The 8582-nt window shown below is 47.3% G+C and overlaps 1 protein-coding gene across 1 annotated transcript in view; it reads left to right on the top strand.

The window, feature by feature from the left end:
• The window catches only part of PTPRT (protein tyrosine phosphatase, receptor type, T), an 839242-nt gene that overhangs the window by 642843 nt on the left and 187817 nt on the right, over positions 1-8582 (top strand). The window lies entirely within an intron of this gene.

An 8582-nucleotide genomic window follows, 5' to 3' on the forward strand; every position in this document is an offset into this window, starting at 1 on the left:
AGCCATCCCCCTGCCCCCTCCCCATCCTTCCATCCCTACCTCCATCCATCCGTCCATCCATCTATCTAACTCATCCATTCACCCATTCTACTAATGCTTACAAAGTACCTACTGTGTGCCAGGCACTGTTCTAGGCATTGAGGTATTCAGTGGTGAACAAAAGAAAGCATATTCCTGTGCCTTTGCGGGAGGGGAAAGAACCATTAATCCCCCCCACCACCACAAAAAAAATAAAAACTACACAAATGCGTATACAATGGCAAGTGTGAGTCTTGCTACAAAGAAGAGCCGTGTGGTATTCAAAATAAACCAACAAGTACACCTCAAGTTTGGGGGATGATTCCCAGGAGAAGAGATAACTGAGCTATGATCTGAGGTTGGGGGAGAATTGGCTTAACATGTCTGTGCTTAGGAAATGAATAGATCTGGCTATGACTCCCTGTCTGCTATTTGTCTTGGACAAGTCACTTGAGTATGATGAGTCCCACCCCTCCTATCTGTTAAGTTAGAATAATAATGCTTCCGTTTTGGGGAGCACCATTTTCTTATAGAGTTTGCACACACAGGCTTCTGGAACTGTATCCTGAGAAAAAATAAGATAGTAAATGTGAAAAAGGCCGCTATGGGAACACCCCAGTCTAGAGTAGATATTTGTTTGAAGTAAATACCAGCCTTTTCCCTCTAACTCATGATAGTTCACTCTCATTTCATATGAACTCTTCAGAGATCATGATGCAGAGCCTATCAGAGGCTAATGCCCATCATGGGGCCCCAGACACAGAAGAGACCCTCCCAACAGAGAGAGCTCTACTGCGGGGGCGCTGTCTGGTCGACCAAGGTTTCTTTGGAGATTTCAGATCTTTTACCTGGCACCTCTCTCCAAGTTGTTGCCAAGACAGTGGCTTCCTCTCTACTAGTCCCTGGCTGGTCAGTTTGTCATGGTGGGAAGGGGAATATATGAGGCAGAGTTGACAAGAATCCAGCCATCCAGGAGCCCATGGTCCACTTCTGTTTACCCGCTTCCCAGGCTCAGAAACTCTGCTGTTGGTGATTGTCTTAGGCTGAGTTTCCCTGGACAGAGCCTAAGATGGGGGATTCTTGTGCAGATTAGTCATTGATGAGTATTCTCAGAAGAAAGAAGGTGAGGGCAGGGCAAGAAGCCAACGGAGGAAGTGGAGGCTGTGTCAGCTGAGCCCACAGGGGCTCTGGAGTGTGGACTGTATCACAGGGGTGCCCCTACTCCATGGCAGGGGCCAGCATCTGTGCTGCTGTGTCAGTCAGCCACTGTCTGTGTCCTGGTGGGGGTTGGGGGGCGACTTCCCTTGGCCTGATGGCAGTCTGCAGGGAAGGGGGTACCTTAGCAGCCAGCATCTCCATCTTAAGCAGCTGGAGATTGGTGCACCAGCCCAGGAAAAGAGATCTGGGCAGAGCCTCCACCGCACTCATGACAGCCAACTCCTGTCCCCACCTCTGTGTCTGCCATCAACCCACAGCCCAATGTGTCACCATCAACACCCCCAGAATGTCATCTCAGCCACTCCCTAGTTATGTGACCTTAAGCAAGTTGCACAGCCTTGTTTAACTTGCAAAACCGATTGTCATACCTCCTGCAGAGTCACATTCAAGATTACGTTCGGTGACTCTCCAGAGTGCCCTGCTCTCTCGGCCTTCGTCAAATGTCAGTCCCCTCTCACATCCTGTTTTTGGCGAGTCTCACTCTTGCCCCGAGGGAGGTGGCAGTTGCGGACAGATGCCTGGTGCTAGTGAAAGGAGAGTGGCTCCTACCATGTGCCCACACCCAACTTACCACGAAACAGCACTTCTCCCGGGCATGCGGGCAGCTCCCTTTCTGCCGGGCCATTGTTCTCCGGGCCCTTTTCAAGTCAGCAGTCCCGTAATGTTTTCTTTAAACAGCGCCAACCCCGTATCAGGCACATTTGTTTTACCTCTTGCCTCCTGAGACATCTGAATGCTCCCTCTCTGACAGGTTTATTTCATTGCTTTCCATTTATTTCCATGCCTTTCTCGGTTTCATTTGATGGGTGAGGTGTCCAAGAGTGTTTCTCTTGGAGCAGGCTGTCCCTTTCAAAGGGAGTTTTTGTTAATGCTCATCCCCTGGTAGCAATAACGGCTGATGTGAATAATAACCGACCAGGTCTGAGTGATGGGAACGTTAGACTGTAAACAAAAGCAGCCTCTTCACATCAGCACCAGCTCAGAGGTCTGTGGCACCTGTTTGTGGAGTGGGAGACAGGCTGGCCTTCAGAGTGAGTGCAGGGCTCAGCTCGGCCACTTTCTGCCCCGGGGATCTGGGCATTGTTCTTCTCTGGGCTCCATTTGCTTCATGGGGCGGAGCAGGGATACCGACACCCCTGGCCAGAGTTCACGGTGAGAACTGTGTGTGACGGCTTCCACTCGCTCTTCAGGTCTAACTTACTGGTCTTTGCTTCAAGGGATTCACGCTCTAGGGTAGGGTTTCTCAACCTCAGCACTAGCGACATTTGGGGAAAGGTAGTTCTTGGTTGTGGGAGGCTGTTCTGTGCATTGTAGGATGTTTAGCAAATCCCTGGTCTCTACTCGTTAGATGCCAGGAGCACTTGATTACCCAAGTAGCACAACCAAGTTTATTGCCAGACACAATCAAATATCCCCTGGGGACAAAAGCACCCTCCTGTTGAAAACCTCCAGAATTACACTGTGTTTAAGAGATGCAGATCTCAGTTACATATGTACTTTGAAATTTTCTAGAGTCAGATTTTTAAAAAGTAAAAAATGGGGACTTCCCTAGGGATCCAGTGGTTAAGACCACACTTCCACTGCAGGGGACACAGGTTCAATCCCTAGTCAGGGAACTAAGATCCCATATGCCTCAGGGCATGACCTAAATAAATAACATAGCCTATTAAAAAATTAAAATTATTTGTTAAAGTAAAAATTAACAGGTGACATTCACTTTAATGTATTTTAACTAACCCAGTGTCTACAAAATATTATCATTTTAACATGTAATCAATATTTTAAAATTATTAATAAAAGATATGTTACTTTTTCTTTTTTTAGCACTAAGCCTTTGAAATCTGGTGTGAATTTTACACTTACTGCACTTTGCAATTCAGATGCTAAACTTTAAGCAGTTAAAAATGAAATCTAATCCTAAAAAGATAAACATTGTGTTTAACAAGTAAACATACTTTACAGTGTTCCAGTGTTAAAATTTAAATTCATGGAGACAAATTTTAAAATTCAGTTCCTCTATCATCCTAGACACATTTCAAGTGCTCCATAACCATATGTGGCTCAGTGGCTGTCATCGTGGGCAGCACAGATGTAGAGGTAATTAGGAGTTTGGGATTAGCAGATACAAACTACTGTATATAAAACAGACAAACAACAACAAGATCCTACTATCTAGCACAGGGAACTATATTCAGAATCTTGTAAAAAACTATAATGGAAAAGAATATGTAAATCTGAATGGTTTGCTGTACAGCAAAAACTAACACAGCATTGTAAATCAACTGTACTTCAGGTTTTAAAACTTTACACAAATAATCCAACAAAACGTCTTGACCCTCCTTGGACCGTCGTTGGTGCACAGAAGTCGAGGCTCAGTAAATGTTCAGTTCTTTTGACACCCCGCCCCCAGGAGACATTTGACAATATCTGGAAATGTATTTGGTTGTCACCACTGGGTGTGAGGGCTTACTGGCATCTGGTGGGTAGAGGCCAGGGATGTGTCCATTGAAAAATACAAGGTAGAACCTCTGAGACCCCATGGACTGTAGCCCGCCAGTCTCCTCGGTCCATGGGATTCTCCAGGCAAGAATACTGGAATGGGTTGCCATGCTCCCCTCCAGGGGATCTTCCCGACCTAGGGATCAAACCCATGTCTCTCATGTCTCTTGCATTGGCAGGCGGGTTCTTTACCACTACATCACCTGGGAAGCCCAGCCCGTGGGTAGAGGCCAGGGATGCTTCCACTGAAAAAAATAAAGTAAAACCTCTGCGATTAGAGTTTGGTGTTTTTCTGAAGTGGGATAACTTGGGACTGCAGTGGACAAGTGACTAGTTATTTAACATTTCACCTAAACGACTAACCCACTATCGCTGAGAGAGTGCTTCCCCGGTCCCTGCCCCTGCTCAGCCAGGCCTCCAGGCTGCACTCAGCAAACTGAGCCCAGTAGGAAGCTAGCAGCACCCAGACTGAAGCTTAGAGTCGATGCTCTGAAGGTCAGCCAGGCAGCCCTGAGCTGGTCTTAACCCCTTGGGCTGACCCAGATTCACTGTCTTTCCCATGCCGAGCCCTTCTCCTTTGTCCCCAGGGAGAAGGGCTTTGGGACAAGCCCTTGTGTAAAAAACTAGGGAACTTTGGCAAATCATTCAGCCTTTCAGAGCCTTAGTTTCCTCGTCTGTGAAGTAATAAGGATGAGCCCGTGCACCGCCAGGCTCAGTCTTGGCCAGGGTCAGCAGAGAAAGTGAATTCATTTCCAGCAGGGCTCCTGGCTTGAGAGGCTGGCAGGCACAACTCCATCCTTTGTTTCTACCTTTGTACTTCATGTTCAAACTCTGTTGTTATCTCCCTGGCAATCCTTAAAAAAAAAAGGAAAAAAGGACAATAATTGCTTTACAATATTGTGTTGGTTTCTGCCATATATCAACATGAATCCGCCATAGGTACACGTATCTCCCCGCCCTCGTGAAGCTCCCACCCCATCCCTTCCCTTCAGGTTATCCAAGAACACTGGATTTGAGCTCTCTGGCAACTCTTTATATCAGGGCCTTGCCGCAGCGACAGGGTTCGGGCCATAATACTCTCTCTGAGACTGCTTTGCAGCTAACCGCCTCTAAAGCAACTTCCCCGGGATGTCTCGTAAATCTTGCATCCAGATAGAAAGAGTTTGAGCCTTTGGGGCAAGACTGTGTGGCTGAGAGCAGATGGGGAAGCAGCCTGGCAGACTTAGGGAAGACCCAGCAGGATGCCTTGTGCCCCTGGCAGGCTTGGACATCCTGGGGAGTGAGGGACCCTCCCAGAGAGGTTGTGTCCTCTGGCAGGTACGGATGGATGGAGTGAGAACAGGAGCCAGAGGCGGGAGGACCTCTCCAGAAAAGGCTTAAACCTGTAAACCCACCAAGATGGCAGCTATGCCTGGCAGAGAGAGGTGGAAGACAGGCAGTAGGAGCGCAGTCTGCCAGGCGGGCTGGAAGGAGGTGGCAGCTTTGGGGGACAGTAGCACCAGGGGTTTCCATGACGATGAAAAGAACAATACAACAGCAAGCATGTGTTACATACCTCTTACCTTCCATGGAAGGCACTGAGGGCTTCATATTATTAATGTCCTGAATCTTCTCAACAGCTCTGCCGTTTAGGGTACCGTTGTCATTCTCATTTGGTAGATAAGGAAACTGAGACTCTGGTGATCGAAAATCACACAGCTCAGAAGTGATGAAACAGGATCTGAATCCAGGAAAGTCTGTAATCTTACCCACTATGCTTTATGCCAGTGGCCAATATTAGTGAGCACCTATTATGTGCCCTGGCTTTCCTGGTGGCTCAGCTGGTAAAGAATCTGCCTGCAATGCGGGAGACCTGGGTTCAAGCCCTGGAATTTAAGATCCCCTGGAGAAGGGACCAGCTACACACTCGGTATTCTGGCCTGGATAATTCCCTGAACTGTATAGTCCATGGGGTTGCAAAGAGTCAGACATGACTGAACAACTTTCACTTTTTCTTTCATTATGTGCCAGGAACTGAGAATTACCATGATCCAGGACTGTGCCTCCAAAACTAGCTGTGGGACTTTGAGCCTCAGCTCACGTGTGCCCATTTACTTGTCTGCAAACTGAGGATACCAATAATTACTAGTTGTTGAGAGGAGTACTTGAGAAATACACCTGAAGTATGTAGACTTGTGCTGTGATTATTATTCTAAACCCATTTTAAGATGAGAAAACTGAAGTCCAGAGAAGAGGCAAGCTGGCCAGTAGTGACATTCAGGCAGGTGGCTGGGCTAGAACAGTGGCTCATGGGAAATGAGGTGGGAAGTAAGAACCTATCTGAGCACCAGGAGTGCTCAGCAGGATTCACAAGCCAGGGCTTATTGGGGAATTGGGACATAAAGCTGGGAGCACGGCAGCCCCAGTCGCAGAGATGGCCCAAGACAAGAGCGGGATGGAGAGTAGGGCAGCACAATCCTGAAGCCCCCTCACCCGGGCAGCCATCCAGGGCTGCACCTGCAGAATAAGGGCAGAGACCACAGCTGGAGATCAGGGAGGCAGGTGACGATCAGGAGCCAGGTGGCCACTGCAGAACCGTTTCCATTCTTCCATTTGGCTGCTCCAGGGGCAGCAGGCAGACTCTGCGGAGCAGGGATGGAGTCTAGTACTCAGTCAGGTGCGCCAGACTGTCACCATTGTCAGTCTGGTAGATGTTCACGGCCTGACGGACACCAGGCTCTTGGTACCAGCTTCTGTTATCCATCTCCCAGTGGAATCGGTAGACAATGCAGACCAGGAAGGCGTCTTGCTGGAGTGCCCCATCTCCTGTGGAGTGTCCTTCTGTAGCAGGCGAATGTCTTTGCTTCCTACAAGACAAGCGTCCAAGCAAGGAGCAAATAAGACAGGCTCTCACCACGCCTTTTCTCTCTGGGGATGTACTTCTTAGACCAACGAGCAGTCAGTCTCCAGTCTGCTATGCAAACTGCCACTAAATTCAGATTCAGAAACTCAGCATCACCTTGATCTCTCTTTCCCTGTCTTCAATATGCAGTTAGTCATCAGATCTGTCCCGTATTATCTCTGAAATCTCTCTTGAATCTCTCCCTGTCCTTCACTGCTGCCCTCATGCTTGAGATTCACAAAGCCTTGGTCAGATAGTGTAACAGATTCCAAACCGGCCTTCCTATCGTCACACTGGTCCCTTCTAATGTATGCTCCGCTGAAGCCAAGTTATTACTATAAAAGTCTGATTCTGATTAAAATGCTCTCAAGGCTCCCTTTGTGCTCGGGGACAATTAGCCTGAATCACAGGCCCTTCACTCTCTAGGCGCTGTCCCTTCCCTATATCGCCAGCTCTATTTCCTCTTTGGTGGCCAGTGCCCCACTCACACTGGTTACATATGCAGAACCTGCCTTATCGGACTCTGCTGGGTGCTCTTCCTCCGATGTTTACCTTACTCACCCTCTGGGGTCAAGTTCAGACAATGTGGTCTCTGCAAAGCCTTCTCAGAATCCCATTATCTCAGTTCAGTTCAGTCCCTCAGTCGTGTCTGGCTCTTTGCTACCCCATGGGACTGCAGCACACCAAGCCTGCCTGTCCATCACCAACTCCTGGAGCCTACTCAAACTCATGTCCATCATATCAGTGATGCCATCCAACCATCTCATCCTCTGTTGTCCCCTTCTCCTCCCACCTTCAATCTTTCCCAGCATCGGCGTGTTTTCCAATGAATCAGTTCTTCGCATCAGGTGGCCAAAGTATTGGAGTTTCAGCATCAGTCCTTCCAGTGAATATTCAGGTTGGATCTCTTTGCAGTCCAAGGGACTCTCAAGAGTCTTTTCCAACACCACAGTTCAAAAGCATCCATTTTTTGGCACTCAGCTTTCTTTATAGTCCAACTCTCACATCCATACATGATTACTGGAAAAACCATACCTTTGACTAGATGGACCTTTGTTGGTAAAGTAATATCTCTGCTTTTTAGTATGATGTCTAGGTTGGTCATAGCTTTTCTTCCAAGGAGCAAGCATATTTTAATTTCATGGCTGCAGTCACCATCTGCAGTGATTTTGGAGCCCAAGAAAATAAAGTCTGTCACTATTTCTACTGTTCCCTCATCTATTTGCCATGAACTGATGGGACCAGATGTCATGATCTTAGTTTTCTGAATGTTGAGTTTTAAGCCAACATTTTCACTTTCATCAAGAGGCTCTTTTGTTCTTTTTCACTTTCTGCCATAACGGTGGTGTCATCTGCATATCTGAGGTTATTGATATTTCTCCCGGCAATCTTGATTCCAGCTTGTGCTTCATCCAGCCCAGCATTTCACATGATGTACTCTGCATATAAGTTAAATAAGTAGGGTGACAGTATACAGCTGTGACATACTTCTTTCCTGATTTGGTACCAGTCCGTTGTTCCATGTCCAGTTCTAACTGTTGTTTCTTGACCTGCATACAGATTTCTCAGGAGACAGGTCAGGTGGTCTAGTATTCCCGTCTCTTGAGGAATTTTCCACAGTTTGTTGTGATCCATACCATCAAAGGCTTTCATGTAGTCAATAAAGCAGAAATAGATGTTTTTCTGGAACTCTCTTGCTTTTTCGATGATCCAACGGATGTTGGAAATATGATCTCTGTCTCCTCTGCCTTTTCTAAAACCAGCTTGAACATCTGGAAGTTCACGGTTCATGTACTGTTGAAGCCTGGCTTGGAGAATTTAGAGTATTACTTTACTAGCATGTGAGATGAGTGCAATTGTGCAGTAGTTTGAGCATTCTTTGGCATTGCCTTTCTTTGGGATTAGAATGAAAACTGACCTTTTCCAGTCCTGTGGCCACTGCTGAGTTTTCCAAATTTGTTGGCAT

Source organism: Bison bison, unplaced genomic scaffold (genome assembly GCF_000754665.1).
Source record: "Bison bison bison isolate TAMUID 2011002044 unplaced genomic scaffold, Bison_UMD1.0 scf7180017864500, whole genome shotgun sequence".
Classification (NCBI taxonomy): domain Eukaryota; kingdom Metazoa; phylum Chordata; class Mammalia; order Artiodactyla; family Bovidae; genus Bison; species Bison bison.